Genomic DNA, 23,442 nt, shown 5'->3' with positions numbered 1-23,442 from the left:
CAAGCTGGTTAAGTCTGCAAATGATACCAAAATAGGTGGATTGGCAGATAATCTAGAATCAGCAGAATCATTACAGAGGGACTTGGACAGCACACAGGCTTGGACAGATTTGGGGGAGATGAAATTTAAGGTAAGTAAATGTAAGGTATTACATGTAGAAAGTAAAAACGTTAGGTTTGAATACACAATGAGAGGTCTAAAAATCAAAAGTACACCTTATGAGAAGGATTTAGGAGTCATAGTGGACTCAATGCTATCAACTGACAGACGGTATTCAGAAGTCATTAAGAAGGCTAACAAAATGTTATGTTAATATAGCATGATGCGTAGAGAACAAGTTCAAGGAGGTTATGCTTAAGATAGATAGATAGAGTACTGAGTTCAGTTTTGGTCTCCAGGCTACAAAAAGAACATATAGTAGCAGTGCTAGAAAAATTCCAGAGAAGAGTGATTAGGCTGATTCCAGGATTACAGGGGACAAATTATGAGGAGAGATTAAAAAAGATGATCCTTTTCAGTTTAAACAAAGGACAATTTACTGGAGACATGACTGAAATGTTTCAAATTTTAAAGGGAATTAGTACAGTGGATAAAGACTGTTATTTTAAAAGAGTTAATCAAGAACACAGGGACACAGAAACTTGTTAACGGGAAATTTTGCACAAACATTAGGAAGTTTTTCTTTACACATAGAACCACAGACACATGGAATAAGGTCACGAGTAGTGCGGTAGACAGTAGGACTTTAGGGACTTTCAAAACAAGACTTGATGTTATTTTAGAAGAACTAAGTTGATAGGAACAGTGAGCATTGTTTGGCAGAATGGCCTGTTGTCATCTATATTGTTCTAATGTTCTAAAAATAAAAGACCCCCACACTGAAATGGTGGGGTCAAGTCCTTTACATGGTGACGTTGTCCCACAAAGTTAAAACATTTCACCACAGAAAAATGGCCCAGTATCCCACTCAATGTGTTATTCCATCTTATTTAACATTATAAAAAATATTCTATTCTGTTGTGAATGCCATAGGAGATTGCAACACATATTACACATTTAGTAGCAAATCATTTTAAGATTGCTTTATTTTCTACAAAAATTATTACCACTAGAACATCATCACATGTGTTTGCACATTTACGTTTTAGATGTTTTCTCCAAAGCAACTTATAAATCCTGTGTACATGGGCACTCATGGTCACATAGTTTGTTACTGGAGGGGATTGAACCAGTAGTCTAGTTTAAAGATTTCTTCATACATCATAATCAATATATTTTAAAGAATTCCAACTGGACCTGTGTGGCAAAAGCATTGTCAATAATTTACGTGTAAGCCATTCTTCCTATACAGAATCTTTTAACAATGAGTTCTGTCACAAATTATTTTACAAAGAACTCTGTGTTATTAGCAGAATCAGTAGTACACAATTAAAAATCAACTGCTGCAAGGATACACAAGTAGATACCTAAAAAAGGCAGCAATGGGATGCCATATCAGAGTTCTGAGGGTGGGTGCAGTTTGTTGAGGTCAATGCCTGAGGAAAATGGGTTGTCACTGAGTATGGTGTGGCATCAATGCAGTGTAGTAAATCACAGTTGTCTTGTTACTAAAGTGGGCTGGAAGTGAAATAGTGCCTGGATTTTGCATATGTGTGCAAATGATTGCACATTAAGAAGCAAAGCATCTGCTGCCATCAATCTGAAGTTGTCTGGTGTCTAACAGCAAACTCAGGACTGACAGCACATTTTTTTCTTCAGTAGCTTTTACTGCATTACTGGAAACTAGCATAAGTACTGGGGATATTTGATAGGCAAGCAGACACTGATCAGATTTTTCCTTAGACCAGTGCGTCTGGCCTTTGCTTAGAAAGAAATAAATTCCAAGAGTATCTTATTTTCTTTCATAATGCAGGCAAGGCACCCAGCTGGGCACGGTATCTTGTCCTAAACTTACTTGCCTGTTCTCACCAGGCTAAAGTAGTAATTACTACTAACTGTCCTGGGGGTGCTTTATGGTTTTATGTTTTTGTTTCATACAATTTCTTCATGAAATATCATTTCTTAATGGAACATGTCATTCAATTGCAAAGTGTGTTCCTAATCATATTCCCAACATTGTACATTTATCTTAATCAACATACTAAACATACTTCTTTCTAGTTTCTTTTTATCAGATACCTACATTATGATGAACACATGCATTTTTCCAATGCACCAAATTAGCTTCAGGTTATCTTTTTATTTGTGCCTGATTTTAATTACCCATTAGTTAAGAAAAGGTAATAATATTTAAGAAAATTAACATAGTAATTGCAGTAAATATTTTTAGAGTTCACCATTAAGTGAAAACCACACTCTTAGGGCTTTCTGGGAGTGTAGAGTTTAATCAAATGTTAAAACACCAGCAATTACTGGTTTCTAAGTAGAAAAAAAAAAGACAAAAGAATTAATCATTGGATTTGACACTTCACATGGACCCCTGTGCACTTCTCTAGTATATTCCCTCTGTCTTACAAATATCAATAATTTACTAGTTGGGAGACTCATTTCACTGCTGTGAAAGTTGGAGCATTTTAAAATTTTCTGCTTACACTGTCAAAGTGTTTGTATTCACAATTTTGTTTATTATGTATTTCTGTAGCACTGATGTATTTTCAAAAATAACAATGATAATAGAATGTACTAGTAGTGTACATAAAATGTTTTAATAACATTTTACAATATCGTGTAGATGAAATTGTTTTTATAGACAGTACATTCCAACTCGTGACAAAAAGATCCATGTACTATTACAGATTGTTGGATGTGGTGAATCTATGGCTAATTGTAGTTTAAATTTCTTAAACATATCCAATCGAGATTTAAAATGGGTGCTGAAATCTCATGCTAAACGTTTCAACTGCATCTGAACATGATTGATATTCATTGTAATATTTTACAGATAAATTACCACATCAGCCATACTAAGTACATGTTCAGGCCCAGCCAGTACTTGGAAGGGAGACCATCTAGGAAAAGCACCAGTTGCTGCTGGAAGAGGTTTTTAGTGAGAGCAGCAGGGGGCACTTACCCTGTGGTCTGTATGCGGATCCCAATGCCCCAGTGCAGCGAAGGGGACACTGTGCTGTAAAAATGGTACTGTCCTTAGGATGGCACAAAAAAAACGAGGTGCTGACTCTCTTTGGTCATTAAAGATTCTTGGGCACTTTTGAAAAGAGTAGCATTTATCCTGATGTTCTGGTAAGCGCTTTGAATAATGAGAAAAGCACTATATAATTGTAATTATTACTATTAAAGCTGTTTTGAAGCCATGGATTTCTCTTTAGATTCATCCTACTTTCTGCCAGTACTAAGGTCAGTAACCCCACTGCTGTTTCAGTCTGTCAATAACAAATCACATTAGTCTGTTCAATTTTGCTTCATTACATAAATGCCAGTCTCAAATGATTATGAAAAATTTAAGTGGACTACTAAGGAAAAAAGACCAAATGGTGGAGACTTGCCAAAACTGATTATGCCAAAGATGGACAGATGTCACTGTAGACTTGTAAAAAAATGTCTGTTTTCATACTTTTCCACATTCCGAAGGCGTAAAATGAAAGTAAAGGAGAGAATAAAGTACGTTTAATGAAAAATTATTTTTATTTCCTGCATTATTTTTTCTAGTTTGTGGGAACAAAGCATACAGTATGCGATATAGAAAAATGAGATTCACCACTTTCAAATGACACCTTGGTCTCAGCTGTAAGATGTTGTTCTTTTACTTGTAGTATTCACACGTAACCATGATCCGTTTTGTCTCTTAGCTTAACCAGCATATACATCAACAGAGTCCTACCTTGTGGTGTGCGAAGCTGTAATATCTTGCATGCTTTCACATAAAAGACTACATGTAAAATTAACGCTTGTTCAAAACTGCGCTACGGCGCTCTGAGCCGATCAGGGCCTGTTCTCGTCTATTTACGTCATATTGCCGCGTGGCTGCCATTTTTGGACCAGCGGGTCCTGGGGCTCCAGTTTCACTGGCTGGCGACAAGCTGGCTCCAGCAGGCACAGAGGATTTTGACACTTTACGCTAAATGCGTTAGGCTAGGGGCGGCGGACCAAGAAATACATGCGTGCGCATTCTTTTTAGGGCGGAGTGCAAAGAACAAGCGCGTTCATACACACACATCTTACACTTCAACAGACGACAACAGAACAGAGGATGGGGCGAGGAAGTCGAAAGTGAGCGTGCGTGGCTAGGAGGCGGGGAAGCAAGCGACAGCGCACGCGCACAGTGGGGACGGCCCTTCGCAACACCTCGCGTCTCTGCCAGTTTGCAAATACTGTATGATGATGATGATGTCACCCATTAGAGAGCTTTTTCTTTTTCCAGTTATGGCGGAGCTGAAGTTATCAAAGTTTTTGTGGTAAGTCATCCAGTTTTGCGTCGCGGATTTTGCGCGTACATTGTATACACTCTAAGTCAACTTTCCTTACGCGGCCCTTTTGTTCAGGCGAGGGGAAAGACACTAAGCTCCTTTTCTAAAGTTTCTTCTCGACGTTGCGTCGCGCCTGCCAGGGGACTGACGTCTAGGGAACAAGCTGGCGCTCAAGAAGCTGTCGCTTTTTGAAACTTGGAATCTTGTATTCCAGCACATCCAATAAGTGAAAATTGTTACCGTAGTGCAGCAAAAAGATCGGTGTTACTGGCATGTTTTGGTTCCGGGGAACAAATCCCGAGGAGTCACTCGCGCCGAGTGCGTGGCATTTGACCTCAGTGGAAGCATTTGGTGGAATGCAGAGCCCACAGAGTGTGTGTGTCAGATCTATACGGATTTCAGTTAATAACGTGCCGAAAGTTAGAGTGGACGTGTGTTGGAGAGCTAGAATCGAATAATATTAAACTGTGTTGTGTACAGGGTGAGAGGCTGTGTATGTATGTTGGCGAGTGAGCCTGAAAGTGAGATGTGGTATCCGTGCTTCTTCCTGAGAGTGCCAGAAAAAGAGAATAATATTAAAATACGTGGTATGATAATATATGCATACTCTGCTTGAATATGTGGCCTTGCGTTTGTGGACAGTCGGTGAGACTCGCGATGTGTCCACGCTTATTTGGAAAGCAGTACGGCGAATCTCAAGTGACCGAGTGAGAGAACGCTCGTCTATACATATTCAGTTAGAGACTGAGACAGTGTATCTTATCTGAGGGTTGGTCAAGAGTGAGATGCACTGTGTAAGCATGCAAATAGGCCTGCAGGTGAGACATGACATCATTGTTCTTACTTGAGAGTGTCATAATGAGACGTGATTGATGTGAACAGGGAATTGTGTGTCAAATACATGTCATGGTCTTTGCAGTAATATAAGAGTGTGTGAGTGAGAGGCAGTGTGTTCTTTAAAGTGTCTGAGAATTGGAGTTTGTGTGCCTGGAGCATACCAGGAACAGCCCACTTCAAAAAGAACGAAGACATGCTGAATGAGTTATACCAGATCTCTCGACTGGCATGAGAGTATCTGGGAGTTGCACAGGTCAGTCTTGAAAAAAGGAACTTGGTATAAGGTGAACTGGTCTGAAAATATTTTTCATGTGGCCATCAATGTATCAGAAAAAGCAGGGTAAATTTCATTATGGATATATTAATCTTTGCATTGCTAGAGTTTTCCTTAATTATTTTCTTACAAGCATACCAAAATACAAGTATTTCGTAAATATTCAGAATGGCAAACATTTCTTAGGAATAAATATGTATAACCAATCCTAATTTGTCAGTACTATACAGTAACATAAACATAACTAGAAAAATTAGACATATCAGCATTTTTTCTATGCATAACATAGAGAAGTTTTAAATGCTGATGCAGCACTGAAAAGAAAAATGTTTCACTGCTTAGTTAACAAACACTATCATAAATTTGTAGTGCAACACTGACATATTTCTCTTTATTCCAGTCTGTGTTTTGGTTTCTGTTTGTTGCTGGTACTCTGCATTGTAACACAGTACTCTTCCGTAGGATATTCACTTTCACAACATCACTGTTTCTATGCAATCAATATTGTGAACAAATTTCATTGTCCACTTGCTTAAGGGAATTCTCCACCCAACCATGATAATTTTTTATATACCCCCATGTTGTTTAATGTGGGGACCAAGAAAAATTTTTAATCTTGTGTTTTCATGGCAACATGAAAACATGATGAATGTTCAAACTGATTGGGACACAATGGTGACCAACTATGGACAACAGAAAACAATGTGAAAATGTCCATAGGAAAAAAAAAAATCACGTAACTCGTTTTTTATAATCCACATGTCCATTATCCATTAATAGTCTAAGAACATGCAAAATACATGCATTTTTTTTTTTTGCTTAAATACTGTTAATACTTATTTTGTGGAAAACTAATTCCCATTAAACTGTATATTTAAATTGAAGATCCACTTCTTCCCATCATTTGTTGATTAAGGGTTCTGTCTTCACTGCAAACGTGCAGTGTTATTGAAATGTGCCTTTCCTTGTTATCAGTTTAAATCTTTGTTATGTACTTTATCCATGAAAACATGAGATTAAGAACATATAAAACAAATATAATTTTTGGTTGGAATGTTTCTTTAAATTAAGCCCTGGTACAGTACTTCACACTAATTTAGTGAGTTTTACAAGATAGTTTCTTAGACAGCATATGTGTTATTCATCCACATCTAACTTTCTTAATCCAGTTCAGAAAATTTTATATTGATATGGATTTAGTATTATTTTGGAAAAATTTAAACTTATGCACTATATTTGACAGTCACATTTTTTTCTACCCTTTAATATGTACATGTGGTGCATAAAAATAGACTCATAAACTTTATGAAACAGGAGTGCCTATGCTGTGGATGATATATACACATCCAGCAATACATTTGCTTCTGATATAAACCCACCTTTAGCGCTCATTTACCATTAAAATTAGGTAGGTCTCATGATTACATCCTTTAATTTGAAATTGTTGTTTTTCATTTGAAAAACATCATGTTACATGGGTGTGTCTGAGAACAACTGCAATTATGAAAACCATGGACACTTACATTTGCACTTATTTGACACCATATGATTTATGTACTTCTTACATATGAAAAATGTACTCTTGTTTTGGGTCTTTTACCAGTTATGGACTAGTCATTTTCTAAGTAAGAAATTACCATAAAAAAGAAAATGCCATTTTTATGTCTGGAGTTGTGGTTAAGTTTATTTATATTTGTTTAAAATTGTAACAGATTACCAACACGCCCAGTGATCTTAAACTGAATTGAGAATGTTTACTATTTTACTGCAGCAGTACTAATGAGCTCCTTGACATTTTGAGATGTGGAACATTACTTCTCTAGGTGGAACGTCACTGGAACTTGTGTAGGATGTTTTAAAATACTGATCTGATATTGTCAGATGAGTCTTTTACACACATCTTTTTCCCAATTTGTAATTGCCCCATGGGAGATGCCCTTGGTACATATGGAGATCTTAGGAAGACCCCACTAAGTGAAAATTTTTCTGGGTGATGAGGGGATTGCGACAATGTTAAGTATGAAGTGCATAAAAGAGCACTTTGAGTGCTACTTGTGTGTATGCATGAAAAGCTTCTCAGTGTAGTCCACCTTTGTAGAGACTTTGAAATTGGTGTTTGAAAAGGAAACATCTACTGACTTTATAGCCTTAGTGGAAGACTTAAGTGCTCACAGAGGGAGCCTAGAAAGGTTTGACTGAGAAGAATAGTCTACCCAATCTGAATTTAATCAGTGAATTATTTCTGGATTTATGTGCCCGTCATGGATTGTCAATAACAAACACCATATCCAAACACAAGATGCTCATAAAAGTATGTGTGCACCAGAGTACTTTGGGCAAAAGTTCAGTAATCAACTTTAGCAACCATATCATCTGATCTGACTATTCAGCATTTCCTAGGCATTCAGGTAAAGAGAAGTGCAGTGCTGTCAACTGATCACCACTTGGTACTCATTCAGTATTCAGTGGGCAACCAGCAGGAACTTCATCTACCAAACGAGTAGTAATGTTGTGCTGGGAATGACTATCAGATGCCTTGGTTCAGAATCAGTTGAACTCCCACCTCTAGAATAACTTTTTCTGCATTTTGTGAGAGGACAGGGATGTATTCTCTGAATGAAACATGTTCAAAATTTCAGTAGTGGGGATAGTAGCAAGGAACTATGGAAAATGGCTGTTGGATACTGTCATAGTAACAACCCCAGGAAATTTTAGTGGTGGGTGTTTTAAAATCACTGAGAGGTCATTCCTCCAGCTCACTGGGAAAGCCTATGCTGGAGTACAGGAATGGAGACTGTCTGATAGTTAACTGCAAATTCATGAAGAATAATGTAGTTTCAGTTCTGACCATGCAACAGTCCACCAACTATTTATGCTTGTACAGATCCTTGAAGAGTAAAGGGAATTTGCTAGTGCTATCTACTTATGTTTTGTGTATTTTTAAAAAGCAAAGCTTATAACAAGGTACTGTGTAGTATCTTGTGGAAAGTGTTTCAAAAGCGGGGTGGGGCGGTTGCTTCGTTCAGGAATGCTGCATTGTATCATTTGGTCCCAGTATTTGTGGAAAGAGAATAATGGTTATACTGTACACTTAACATTATGTTGAGACAATTTACTGTGGGTGTTTTAATCTACTAAGATTGCTTCTTTAATTCTCTAATGGTGGTGATTTTCATGGAGTTGGTATCAAGATACAGTGGAGGTATGCAGATATCTGGATTAAGAACCTAAGCATTGCATCTCTACTGTTTGCTGATGGTGTTTCCTTAAGGGTCTGGTTATAAAGTTTTCTTTTGTGTGCAGTGGAATGGTTTGCAGCTAAATGTTTATACCTTCAAATTTGAAGTCATGGTGGTCTTCCACTAAAGAGTAACACAATCTTGTTAGGTAAGGGGTGAGAAACTGTTCCTGCCTGTTAATGCTTGTTATGGAGAAGATTGTTGGAGACAATTTTACTGGTCGTCTGCAGGCCTGGTTTGTTATTTTCAGAATTTCAGTAGCAAGTTACCTTCTGAATCATACCACCTTAATTTATAGTGCAGTGAGTAGGCAGAAATGAGAGTCACATGTGCAAAAATGGGTAAATCAGTAGATATACTCGTGAGTGGACATTATTGAGCTGACTATGATACATTTTGAGAAAAGTGACAGAGCTGCTGGCTAAACATTGTGTTGCACTTTTACACTGAGAACCATTTCTTACTTTGGATAGATTAATCTCCTTAAAGTTACATTTTTTTCTTAAAACAGTTGCATTTTTTGGCTTGAAAAATGACATTTTTATTAAATCTCATCTTTCTACTGTAAAACATGTAAAACACTAAAAGTACAAAGTCAGAAGTGCAGAAAGTGTAATAATGCTACAAAAAATAATAATATGAACAGCACACTGCACATCGCTTTTTGTTTCACTGGTCGTTTCAGGGCCTGAATATCACTGCTGATGAGAGGCATTTCTTATGAGACACCATTATGAGGCTAGGAGAAGACTGATCTACACTGTTGCCCAGGTAACGCTTGGGCCTGATGCTTACACAAGACACACCTTAACTGTTGTCTGAGTAATGTTCAGTACTAATGCTGTTGGCACTTTTACAGCCCGGGTAATCCTCGGGTCTTACGCATGAGGCATCTATACTGGTGCCGAGTGACACTCGGGACTAACGCTAAGGAGGTTAAAAGGCATTAGGAAGGGAGGGGCCAGAGGTGTTTTTATTAAATTGGAACACTTGGGTGCTTCGTTCTGCTTTGGTTATAGTTCTCTGTTGGTAGAAACATCCTTATTTACACTGAATATAAATCTAGTAATAAGCATTTTATTTTTAAGTTTATTCCATAATTCAGTTTTTATGCAGTTATTGTAATGGATGGTTCAAATTGTATACAGTAGTTACAGTATACAGTAGTATTATCACTTCTGTTTGCTCTGGGTCAGCCCCTCAGTCCTGTGAGAGAAAGTTGCTGAGGTTAGGAGGAGCTGGGAAGGCTTGGGTAGGCCAACTCCGTGTGTTTATTCTGGGACTCTCACCAGGAAAAGCATAAATAGGATGATGTTGTTTGTAAACACATTTCAAAGAGTACTGTTCTAAATTAATATGTCCTAAATGCATCTTATAGGTATATTATAAAAATACATTTTTACAAAAATAAACTGTCTTCTTTGTCCGTCTCTCTTATTTTGTTTTTGATTAGCTGTTTATTATGAAGTCACTCTAAACTGTATGTGTCTTATGTGTCTACCTATGTCAGGTTTAGTTACAAATTAACGTTTTTTTGGCGCTTTGGACATGGTTTGCTTCTTCACTTACAAAGGTGTCTTTTCCTGACATGCAAGAGCCTTGTAATGAATAGATTATTTTTATTAACAGTATGAAATGGGAAGTGTTTAACGTGTGGCAGGGCACGTGATGTGATGCAATTGTATTATTTTGCTGGTGGTTTTTATTTAGAAATAAGATATGACTGCTCTATAAATAGTAGAATAAATTAGCAAGAACATTGCATCAGCTCTGAGAAAACTGGCTGCACTTTATATTTTATTTGTGTTTTGTAGTCTGCATATGATAAGGGAATAAATTACAGACAAATATACAGTATGAAATATGCATAAATTACACTTGAAGTGTATATTAAAAATGAAAAGTGAAATGAAAAGTGCCACTTAGGGCAGGACCTTATACATTTTATGTGGCTTCTGATTTGACACCTAATACTTAAAATATATGAGAGAGAGGTTAGGAGCATGCACTGATGCAGTGTGTTGCTGCACCCATCACAAGACGAACCACCTCAGGATCCCAAATTGGGACTGAATGGAGACACCTTGGCACCACACTAATTTGAATGGAGTGGAACAGTGTGAGTTTTTATATATATATATATATATATATATATATATATACTGTATATAAAGTGGCTGGAATGCCAGTCCTGCCACTAACCCCCAAGTTTTCACTGCAGGTTGGAGGACCAGGATGCAGGTTAATGTCATACTCGGGATCGAGCAATGGCAGGTTAAGAGCCTTGATGTATAATTAAAAATATTCAGGCCACTTTTTTTTATATTGCTGAATCTGTAAAGAAGGAAAAATAAAAAAGGTAGGCGCATTGTATGTATCCTTACTTGATACTGTGATGAACCCATAAGGCAAAATAGGAGCTACTTTTCCAGGTTAATCCATAGGTTTGAAACCACCAAAATAATAAAACAAGTCCAACTTTGACTTGCCTGCCTCTTACCTGCCCTTCTTCTTCTCTCACACTGTTGCAGTCTGTGTCTGATTTGATTTTGATCTTGTTCTGGTTTACCCTAAAAGCTCAAATCCCAGTTGGTAGAACTGTTTAGCATCCATTGCAATAAGTAAAAGGTGTTTTTCTTTCTCATTAACGAAAATGGAAGATAATTGCCTTATTTTTATTTTTGTTTAACATGCTTGAGCAGTCATAAACAATTTTGTCTGGATTTCTTATGTACATTTCTATTTGATTATGTCAGTATTTACTTATTTCACACTTGTTTAACGAGTTTTCATGCATATCTTATAAGAATAAAAATAGTATAAATATGAAGGTTCAATGTACAAGTTGATGCTACAGTCTTAACCTTTATTTAAATATATTCAAGCATTCTGCATACTTGTTTTAATATGAATCTTTAAATCTTAATTTTTTGACTAAATTGACAACCTCTTTCATCCATTTTTTTAATGTTTTATTTTCCCTTTTTGTTGTCTGCAGAATTGCAAAACAATAGTAATGTCATGGGCATAACCATGCCATGAGCATTATTGCCTTGCATGTACACATTTTGTTGCATTATGTCACTTACAGTACATTATTAAAGCCAGGTGGCAGGCATGGCACTCTGCTATTTTGTTTTTGGGGGCAAAAAAACAAAAGAAAGATTTTGTTTGTGGCTTTGTATTTCTTTTCCTTTGCTTTTTTATTTGAACCAAATATAATACTTTAAAGATTTTATTTGGTATGTTAGGTTTATTTTTTGGTTCCTGGCTCACTCAGCAGCTGTCTTATTTTTGTGGACCATCTTTATGAATGACTGATGCAGCCAGCTTTGCGTTAGTTTTCTTAAGATTGTTTCCATCTAACAGAGCATTGAATATTCATTCTCTTTGGGTAAATTAATCTCACTGTATGATAGAGCTTTGCAATGGTGTTCTGTTTTTTGTTAGTTGATAGTATGGGAAAAGAACAACAATTTTGTTCTTGTGTCCGTTTAGTCATGTCCCTGATGGTTTATTCCTTTTTTATGTGAGGTAGTCTACTGTTGACAGATAATTTTCTCTGTTTTGTTTAGTCTGTGCAGTTTACTGAACATGTATAACAGGAAAATGCTGTGTTTGTTTTGGGTAGCAAGTCAGTCCCTACTATAGATAGGAATTGCCTTGTGTCTGTATTGTGCATTCGTAACCTGCAAACCCCAACTTTGCAAGAGGCTGGTTTATGTTTGCTCAGTCTGCCACTCACCTGGAAGATTACTGGTATTTGATTTTCTGAATTGTGATCATAAATGTTTAAACTCTGGCACATAATTGGAATAAGATTCCATTTTTTCCTTGTTATGACTGTCTTATTCTGAACACTTCTGTTGTTGTTTGTGAGAGTTTCTAGGTATGACTCCCCAATTCTGACTTCCGATCTTATCCAGAACTTGATGCCTGATATTCAGAAGTTAAACTTCTAATCCAGGAGGTATAATTAAGAAATGATTATTTCTTTCTTTTTTCACCGTGCTGTACTATCCTCTTTAATAAAATCCCTGTGTGCGTCCAGGTGTCCGTGTGTGGGTGTCTTCTGGTGAAGTGCGCATGCGCGGGGCACGGTGCGATGCGCGATATTACTGTCAGAGAAAGTTAGAGGCGTTTTACGGAAATACAAACCAGTATTACTGCGAGAGGAAATTAAAGGTACACAATACAGTGACACATATTACAGCCACATACAAGCCAGTATTACTGTTAGAGGAGATTAAAAGCATATTACCGACAGAGAAAATTAAAGGTATATTACGGACGTACAAGACGGTATCCTTCAATAAGGGCGCGCACAAAAAGGCGAACCTCAAAAGGGCGACCTCAATTGGGCGCAGCGAATAAATGCACACATAAATAAAGATCTGCACCTTTGTTGCTCTTCACATATTCCAGAGCCATTTGAACTAAATTATGTACGAATGCCTTTATTCGCCGCGCTCAATTGAGGTCGCCCTTTTGAAGCTTGCCTTTTTGTGCGTGCCCTTATTGAATAGAGCCATACAAGACAGTATTACTGTCACAGAAAATTAAAGACACACAATACACGGCAGCAGCCCACGACGAACGGTCAGCTCAGCAAGTAAACATCAACAAAAGAAAGGCTGAAAGAAAGAAAAATACGACCAACAAAAAGATTGAGGTCAAAGTCCCTTGCCATTTAATATAGACTGTTCCTACTAATGTTTATGCACTACTGTTCTAGCGCCCGTTATTGTCATGCGCGGGGCACGGTGCGATGCTTCAAAGCAGATGTTTCAAAGGCCGCCTGACGCGTCACACGAGACAGAGAGGGCGGGACCTATAAAATATCGCGCGGCCGATCCAATTGGATTTCGGTAAATGAGGTAAGACCTAAAACATAACGCTCGAAAAATCCAATCGGGTACTGAGAAGCGGAGACCAGCTTCCCCAAAGAGGTGGGATTAGTGTTTGTTGTTGTGCAAATGTTCACTCTGAGGATGTCAGATTTGCGATTAACAAACTTGGCCTGGTAAAAGTGTAAAGTGTCATTCGTTGAAGGGGTTTTCCTAAATATATGAATTTCCATGATATTAAAATACGATGACTTTTAAAAGTTGATTTATTTTCGCTCACATAAAATCCGTTGCTGGGGAGACGACAGACATACAATAATCAGCTGTAAGCCAGCACAGATTAAAATACTTGCTGGGGAACTGCACAATACTTGCTGGAGAGACATTACTGCGAGAGAAAATTAAAGGACACAATACAGTGACGTATATTACAGCCACATACAAGCCAGGATTACTGTAACAGAAAATACAAGGTCCCTTGCCATTTAATATAGACTGTTCCTACTAATGTTTATGCACTACTGTTCTAGCGCCCGTTATTGTAACGGGCTTAATGTCTAGTGGTAAATAAATGCGTGATCACCTTGAATCAGAAGAGGAGCAACGCTAAGATTTCACGTAGTTCAAAAAGGTGTTCTAAAGCAAAAGTGAGTGAAGAAGACATATGTTGATTGAGGATCCAACTAGTATACACAAGGTATTTTTCTGGAGTCACGTGTATAGCCAAATTTCTTAATTAATGGTATATTACTGGTAATCATTTGTGCAGCAACATAAAAGTAAATTTGTGCTCCCCTTCTTCAGGATTTTTTGCATTATTACTCCGTACAAAATGTTGATCACTTTGATTTTATTTGTAGGTAAAGGTTTTGACAACTATTGTCAAATTGTGCATTTCTTTGAACATTAGTAAAATAAAGTTGACACACTGTAGTGGGTGCAAAAATTGTTTGAAACCTGTGATAACAGCCAGTGGATGTATTACTGTTGTAAAACATGTCACAGGTCGCTGGGGTTGGTACCCAGCCGGGACGCCCCGGAGGACCAGAGGAGGGCTTAAGCCACCCCCAGACCACGTGGGGGTGACTGCTCTGGTGGCTTTGGGGACCACAGGAACTGAGCTTGGAAGCTCAACCCTATAGGGGCCCGTGGTCACCGCCAGGGGGTGCCCCAATGCCTTTGGAGCCTTGGCCCCCAGCACTTCCGCCACACCCGGAAGTGCTGGAGTGAAGAAGACCAGGGACACCTGGTGTGCTTCCAGGTGCGCAGCTGGTACTAGGTTTATCGGGAGGCATCTGGAGCACATCCGGGTGGGGATAAAAGGGGCCGCCTCCCTCCATTTGGGGGCTGGAGTCGGGAGCGAAGGAGGACAATGTCTTGGAGGAGGAAAGGAGGCAGCCTGAAGAGTGAGGCGTTTGGATAGGCCTGGACTTTGGGGGAGCTTTGGGAGTTGTGTGTGCACTTTATTGTACATATTTGAAAAATAAACGTGTTATGGGTGAACCAACGGTGTCTGCCTGTCTGTGTCCGGGCTGCTTTCCACAAACAAAAAAACAACAGACCCAAGAGAACATAAAGAGTTGGAGCACCATCTGGTGATCCCCAATGTAACTGATGGTCAAATCAATAAACACAAATGAACAGCAAAACGTGATGTCTTTACTGAATGCAAGTCAAAGGTCAGACTTGCCAAGATGGCAATAGAGCCAATTAATAGGAGAGAAAGGTGGAAGAGGCAGGTTAAGGGGACTAGAACTTAGATGAGATGTCCCTTGTGTGTGCGACACCGGTCATCAGATCTTCATGAGAAACATGAGAAAAAGCATTAGGCAGCATCACCAACCCTTGACTCGGGGTAGAATTATCATTTGATGTTTCTTGAAGTTGTCTCCCGAGCACATATGTGTGAAACACATAGACCCTGAACCAAAAGACCTATCCCTGAGAGTGAGAGAGCATTGATGTTGATGTGCAGCGAGCCACGGCAATGTTCATCCTTGAACTTGAATGGCTGTAGGTCTAAAAACAATACTGAAATGTGAGAATTTGGTTCCTTATTCAAAGCCATGCAGTGTAGGTGCGTGTGGCCAGTGACATGAGTGAACTGTTGACCAAGGAGATGGTGCCGCAGCTGTAGGATGGCCCATTTAATTGCCAAGGCTTCCTGTTCCACTACTGCATTCCTGGTTTCCCGGTCTTATAATTTCTGGCTCAGATATATTACTGAGTGTTCAGCATCATTAACTCTTTGGCACAACACCTGGACCTGTGTATAAAGCGTCATCTGGAGGACAAAATGCAGAGAAAAGTCAAGAGTCATCAAAACCAGTGCCAACATGAAGGAGTGCTTTAGATTGCAGAGTGCAGCTTCCGTTTTATCATCCCACACCACTGTGTTAGGAGCACTTTTTTTTGTTAGGTTAATTAAGGGTGTGGCCTTTTAAGAGAAGTGAGGGACAAACCGGCAGCAGTACCTTGTCAATGCTAAATAAATCCTGTACTTGACACTTGGTTCGCGGACAAAGTAACATCTTTTTGGGGTTATCTGAAGTCCGACTTCACACAGTGTGAGAAGTTCAACTTAAATGTACCACATGTGCTCCTCCCATTTGCCAGAATAGATGAACACATCATCCTGGTAGGTAGCACTATAGAAATTGTGGGGCTGGATGTGGAATGCCCAGAAGAGGGGAGGTGGCCAGTTGGCTGAAATCTCCAGGACTCTGACTGTATCTATCTTGTCTGACTCTCTTTGTACAATCTGGCAGTGGTTCTACAATTGACTGATGGACAGATGTTGTTTTTCATTTATGTTAATTAGTGTCTACTTTGTTTTGATGTATTTGAACAAATCTGATAGTTCTGCATTTAATGAGTGGGTATAATCTATTCTTGTAGTTTGTACTATTATATATCTGAGATGTCAATGATAGATTGGCCATCTAGCTCTGTGAAGAGGTTTACTTATGTTTTGTTTTGTGTATTGTATATACCCCATTTTTTGACACCTACTGCATGCCCAGACTACCTGGAAGGGTATCTCTCTCTCTGAATTGATTCTATTTATTTATTTAACCTATAAGGATTTTTTACCATCTGTTTAAGTGTTTGACTGAACAACACCAATAGACTGTCAGTTTGAGGATGGTATACTGAGGTTTTTAAATGAGTAATCCATAGTAACTTGGCAACCTCCCTGAATGTCTCTGAGGTCTGAGTACCTTTGGTCAGTGAGGAATTCTTAAGGGATAGCAACTCGTGTGAAAACCCCACTTTTTGAGTTGACCAACCATGTCTACTCCGATCCACTTGAAGAGGATGTCTACTAAAGGCACGGGAGCAAGAGAAGCACAGTCCTTCCTAGGAATCTGTCACAGTTGACACTCTGGACAGGAGTTAGAAAAGCGCCAGTCCTCCTCGTTAATTCCGGAATAAAATAAATTGAGGTTAATTGTTTCCAATGTTTTGTTGGGTCTATGGTGGGCCTCTAAGTGGTGGGCGTGTACTAGTGCATAAACCTGCTGTCGGTAGGCTTTTGGTACTAACAACAATTACCTCACCCCTCCCTCTTGTTTAGCCACAAGATACAATAAGTCATTTTCAATGACAAAATGTGACCCTAGTGGCATGAGGTATGAAGTTCTTGGTCCTTCTACGAGAACTACTGCATTCATGACAAATTTATGGGAATTGTCACTCCGTTGTTCTTGTTTAAAGGAGGCCAGCAGCTGCCAGTACTGAAAATGTAGTTAGATAGAGAGGATCAGTCGTGACCTCCTAGGGTGGAGTTTCGGCCCACAATGTCTTGGCTGTCATATTGGGTGGCTACCTCATTCCTCTTGAGTCTGTTTTACTACAAAACTTGGTATGGGATTTCTTTGTCCTTTATTAGTGACATTTTCTTTCCACACGAGTGTCAAAAATGTCACTGAGGCAAGATGGCGATGGGGCCGGTTAATAGGTGGGCAAAGTGGAAAAGGCAGAAGTGATGTCACTCATCTTCACGTCAGTAGTTGTCAGGTCTCTGGGAGAAGCCAGAGACGAGATTAGACGAGAGTCACTAATCAGCTGTGCCAGGCCTGAAGAAGTGGCCTGAGTTGTCTCGAAAGCTTGCATATTGTAATCTTTTTAGTTAGCCAATAAAAGGTGTCATTTTGCTTGGCTTTTCTCTACATTCATAATGGCTAACACGGTACAACCCCCTAGTACTAATGTGTATGAACACATTTTAATACAGTGCCTGAGTTTACCTTGGGTGGGTCATATCGAAAAACAAACGGGGGCTACTGTTTGATCAACTTAGGGGGTTTAGATTACTTAAAGTATCCCAATATATGCTAAACCTCTTAACTGTTTATTTTGAAGTTAATAATTAATCAATAATTAATTATCAGAATACATGCTTATCTGATTGTTTGATTTAAATCATCACATTTGGTCCATGAAAACATCAACAATTGCCAGTTTGGCAGCAACAGCAGTCACATACTCATGGTTGTCTCAGTCAGTCCACTACACGTCATAGTCACACATTCCCACATAATTCTAAGTTTTGAGTTGCCTGCATCTGACAGAATGCTTCAGCTCATAAAGAAGAGCAGAGTTTAACTGGGTAGCTATTTATGCTTAATGGATTGAAAGAGATGAGCTCCTTAGAATTCATGAACATGGTTATGATGGTTTTAGGCTGGATTCCTAATTTAAAAGGCTATATTTTGTCTTCATTACCAGTGTATCGCTGTAGTCTGTACAGTATTTTATTTTAAACTAGCTGTGTTACCTGGCTTCACCTGGGAAATTTCCTAAGACAATGTGTCTCAGTTATAGTGCCATTAGTTAGTTTGATGTATCAGAAGTATTATGTCAGGTCTCCAGACAAAAATTCTCCTCAAGGAGCGAGTGGTTCATAAAAGAGAAAAAAATAGGAGCCAATAGCTTTGATTTAGGTGCCAAATAATAATAAAATGTGTAAAATATGAATCATTCAGTCTCTTAGTTTTCTATCCTCCATGTATGTGTGCCTAATTCTTTTCTTTCTCCTGTGCAGTGCATCCTTCTTGTGTGGTTTTGTGTCTGTCTTGATGAGTTGGGTAACTGAATGTCATAACTTTGAAACTATGTACAGTCATTGAAAACTGTGTATTTTACCCAGGCACTGAACCTGTGTCATTGACCATCAGAATGCCATTGTCAGATGGACATCCACTGTAATTTGGTGTTCTTTTGTTCTTGTTTTAAGTGAGCCAGCGTTTGCCACAGGGTTCAGGATCAAACTGCTCAAGTGATGGGCCTTCTGTGCTGATCCTGACTGAATCCTTCAAGGTTAAGATGTTGAATGAGTTTTGCACTTTTGATTTTATTTTGTTCTGCGCAGTAAAGCCATGTTCACGCAGAGCTTCTGAAATAGACAGAATAAGCATGATCTCAACAAGATATAGAATACTGCAAACATTCCACAAACTGTTACAAGAGTTGTTTGAGAATTGAGGTTTAATCAGGATTTTTAGCAATCTCCATTCCATTTGTACAGCCTTGACATCACATGCGTTCTTCAACTAGATTTCTTGATACAAATTAATTAAAGTGTCAATCTCATTTTCTCCAAAAATAGATAAATTATCTGGCCATGAATCATAGAAGACTGAGAAGCAACAAATGATCTTAGACCAATGTGAGCTTCCTTGCTATGTATCACCCCTCATATTTTCTTAACATACAATTGAAGGTCATCTGTAAAGTTGGTGAACCTTGTTCCTTTGAGTTGGATACTCTGAAAGGTAATGCCTGTAAAGGTACTACTCACTGACTTACCCTGTTTTTTAGTTTTTAGTCTGTCTGACATCCGTGCGTTTTCTTTGGATACTACATTTTTATGCTGAACAAGTGGTTCTAGTCCAGCGTGCTGCAGAAACTCCTGGAACTTTTCCTTATGGTCTGTCTGACATCCCCTTGATTGTAAGAACAACTGTTAATAGCTGCTGCAGCTGGAAGCAAAATCAAAGAATTCTTCTGAAGTGTAACAGATTTTCTGAAACAAGCCGTGGTGAAAGTGACAAAGTGTCACAAAAGGCAATCTCTCCATTTTCTGTGCAGTGTATCTTGCTATCCCTTTAACTTGTGTTTTTTGCTTTTTTTGTGCTTGCAGCCAGGTGTTCCATATACAGTAGTTATGCAGTCATATACTGACTGTGTCCTGTGTGATCTGAGTGCAGAAAACCAGAAAATGTCTGGTAAATGTCAGGCAATTGATGCTGGGTCTTCACTGCAGAAGGTGTGCGTCTAGAACAGCCTAATTCCATACCGATCACTGTCATCTCATCCTGTCTTTTGGGGCTGAAGTGGTATGTTTTCCATATCAGCTATAGTAAGTCGTATACTTTTTCAATTATTGAAAGAGATTTCTGAGTTTTTTTTAACATGGCCCGTTCCAGTCTGTGTGATAGACCATGGAAGGAAAGGACGTGTTTTCCTGTGTCTCCTCTTAAACGTGCATCCACTCTACCTGATGCACCCATGTTCACGTTAGACCCATCAGTGTTATGCTGTACTTTTTTTTTTTTTTTTTTTTTAATTGTGCTCCATATTCCTTGGCCATGGGAATGTTTAACCTCTGCTAATCCAACAAAGTAGTTCACTGCTGAACCTCCAGAAATTTGTCTACAATACACAGTAATATTATCTCTGCCAGACACATCTGTACCACAGTCATTTATCAGAGATATAATTAGCCTTATGCACATTTCTAAGTACAGTGGAACCTCGGTTCACGAACGTCTCGGTACACGTACAAATCAGTTTACGACCAAAAAGTTCGCCAAACTTTTGCCTCGGTTCACGACCACACACTCAGTATACGAACAAGCCAGTTTCCCTTTCGGTTTGTGTGCGCCGATGATTTCCACATGTGTTGCATTGTTCTTGGTCAGACGTGCGTGGTTGTACGTGCGTGCGTGCTTTACCTGTGAACTCTTTGTGCTCTACAGTATTTCATGTGCTTTTGCAGTTAATCATGGCTTCTAAGCACTGTAACCTCCTCCCCACCCAGTTCCTCCTCACTTCATGCCAGAACTCGACTCATGCAAGGTTAGTTTTCTTGGTGGTTTGTGGTTAGTTTTTGTATTACGGATTTTTCAAATGTTCATTTTTCGGTTCGTAGCATGAATTGTTGCAATGTTACTTTTCTTGGTGGTTTATTAAGTTACGGATTTTTCAGATGTTCATTTTTTTCCCCCTGCGATCGGGTTGTAAGGCTATAGCACAAACTGCTGCAATGTTACTTTCTTGGTTGCTTGTGATTGGTTTTTAAATAAAGTTCGGATTTGTTCAAATGTTCCTTTTTTTTTTCCCCCTGTGCTTAAAACTCATTAAAAATAAAGCGTTTATACAGCGATCGGGTCGTAAGTCTATAGCGCGTACTCTTGCAATGTTAGTTTTCTCTGTTGTTCAAGGTTTTCTCAGTGTTATTCAATGTTTTTACATTTAGTTTACTATTACGATGTGCATTCTATGGTTTAATTAACTATATTTGTGCTTAAAAATCTTTAAAAAAAATATATTTACATATAGTTCGTACCATCTGGAACGGATTAATTGTATTTACATACAATCCTATGGGGGAAATTGCTTCGGTTCACGACCAAATCGGTTTATGACCAGAGTTTTGGAACGAATTATGGTTGTGAACCGAGGTTCCACTATATCTGTCCTTTGACTTTGTTTGTAAAGCACCCAATGGACTTGGTGCAAACTGTGTCATTATCATACATCTTTGAGACATCCAATCTGTTTTTTTTATTTTCTCCATCAACAAGATCTAAGAGGTGAATTTGGTGAATGTCAGTTCCTTGCGTACTATCATATAGGATGCATTAAATTTGATTTTTAGCTCTTTTAATTCTTTGTCCACTGTTTTTTCACACACTAAATACACTGCCTATGCTATTGGAGTTTCCTGAGGAGTATTCTTTGTGAGAGTGCAATCACAAACATTTTTATGCTTTTGACTTTTGCCGTGTTTTTTCATGGTTTCCTTTTTCACAAGATTCATTCCAGTTCTTTTCTAAGTATTGTACCTATGTGACCACACAGTAATACCCGAACTATTCCGAAGTGTGCTTTTTGTATCTCACCCCCTCATACACCTTTATCGTAAGAGCATCCCTTATCTACGATGGAGCGTTCAATCAGAAGAAAACAAGAAGCTGATTTTAAATTAAAAGTCGTTGAAGTGGCGAATGAAATTGGTAACTGTGCTGCTGCAACAAAATTCGATGTTTCTGAGAAACTTGGAGGAGGCAAGAAGGTGTTAAAAAAATAAATAAATAAATAAATAAAAATGTTGCATTTTTGAACGTATAAGTTGGGGTCTGATTTTTATGATCAGTCTTTCGGGTTTCAAGACCCGACTTGTACTCGAGTATATACTATACAGTGGAACCTCGGTTTGCAAGTAACTTGGTTTACGAGTGTTTTGCAAGACGAGCAAAAATTTTTCATAAATTTTGACTTGATAAACGAGCGAGGTCTTGCAGTACGAGTAGTATGTATACGCTTTGTCTGCTGAACGTCATGTGATCACAACTGAGCTGATGGTTCTTCTCTCTCTCGCTGCAGGATTGTAGGGAATCATCTCCTATTCTCTGTCTGAGTCGCGTGCCTCACTCATAGTAAACATCCGTACAAGCGTATACTGTTTACTACAGCATTAGCATTGTGACTGTGTGTGCGTGCTCGCTCGCTCGCGTGTGTGTGTATGTGTTTGTGCACACACACGCTTGTGTGTGTGTGTGTGTGCGCGTGTGTGTGCTGTGATGTGCGAGTCCCCATCTTGCACACTGAAACACAAAGCTGAATCTCGGTACTTTAGCAGCACCAGCTTTATTCAGCTTGAAACAGATACAGCAGTCAGGCAGGGCCCTGTGCATTTACAATGTTCCTTGTTCCTTGTATCACCCATCGATGGCAGGCGTTTATAGCATGTCCACAATCTTTTCGGATTCGCTTTTGCGGTAAACTGCTACAGCGCTGGGAGACTGCGATTGCTTTGGGACGCTCTTCCGCCTGTCGTCCTGTTGGGTGGAATCCCACAAGAGTTTAGAAACTCACTCACACCAGCCATGATTCTTTTCAAAGGTAAAGTGCAGGTTAATTTGTTTTATGTATTTTTACTTTATATTTTGTATTAATCATTTATATAAGAATAGCTTTGGGTTGTGGAACAAATCATCTGAGTTTCCATTATTTCTTATGGGGAAATTCACTTTGATATACGAGTGCTTTGGACTACGAGCACGTTACCAGAACGAATTATGCTCGCAAACCGAGGTTCCACTGTATTTGTATTTTCAAACTTCTTCTTGGCTTGACAATAAAGTTTTACTTTAACTTACTACAAACAGCAATAATGTTTACAGGCTGCATATTTGTGTGGCCCATGCATTGAACATTTCTAATGTTGGAGTTGTTTCACCCCTGTAAATATATTTGTAGTGACCTCTTCATGGGTAGAGGAAAGAAGGCACTTCAGTGGCTTATTGAAAAACGACCAATGGAGGGACTTTTTATGAAGTCTCAGTGCTGCACCATTATTGTGCAGTGTTATTATCGTCAAATAAAAAACATGGGTCAGCTAATTTTTTTTCTTTTCTAAAACGTCACTAAATTTAAATCAAATCAGTCAAACAATTTTTCAGATTTTGGAATATTGAGCATTTCTATTTTAGGAGTTGTTTTTACTCCTAAATATTGATATATCGAAGTATCCTTTTTTACTGCTTTAGATGTACAGTAATCCCTCCTCCATCGCGGGGGTTGCGTTCCAG

The 23,442-nt window shown here is 38.7% G+C and overlaps 1 protein-coding gene across 23 annotated transcripts in view; it reads left to right on the top strand.

The window, feature by feature from the left end:
- Positions 1–4,089: 4,089 nt before the first annotated feature.
- Positions 4,090–23,442, top strand: part of raf1b (Raf-1 proto-oncogene, serine/threonine kinase b) — a 303,901-nt gene continuing 284,548 nt past the window's right edge. For 15 of the 23 annotated variants that reach the window (XM_051921459.1, XM_051921465.1, XM_051921466.1 and 12 more), the window contains exon 1: positions 4,091–4,412. The gene's annotated coding sequence lies outside the window, so the exon portion shown is untranslated. Of the gene's footprint in view, positions 4,413–23,442 lie in introns of all 23 variants that reach the window. The other 8 variants (XM_051921454.1, XM_051921455.1, XM_051921457.1 and 5 more) reach the window with 2 other exon arrangements.

Source organism: Erpetoichthys calabaricus, chromosome 18 (assembly GCF_900747795.2).
Source record: "Erpetoichthys calabaricus chromosome 18, fErpCal1.3, whole genome shotgun sequence".
Taxonomy (NCBI): Eukaryota; Metazoa; Chordata; class Cladistia; order Polypteriformes; family Polypteridae; genus Erpetoichthys; species Erpetoichthys calabaricus.
The sequence above is the reverse complement of the archived record's forward strand: the minus strand, read 5'-3'. Positions and strand labels throughout refer to the sequence as shown.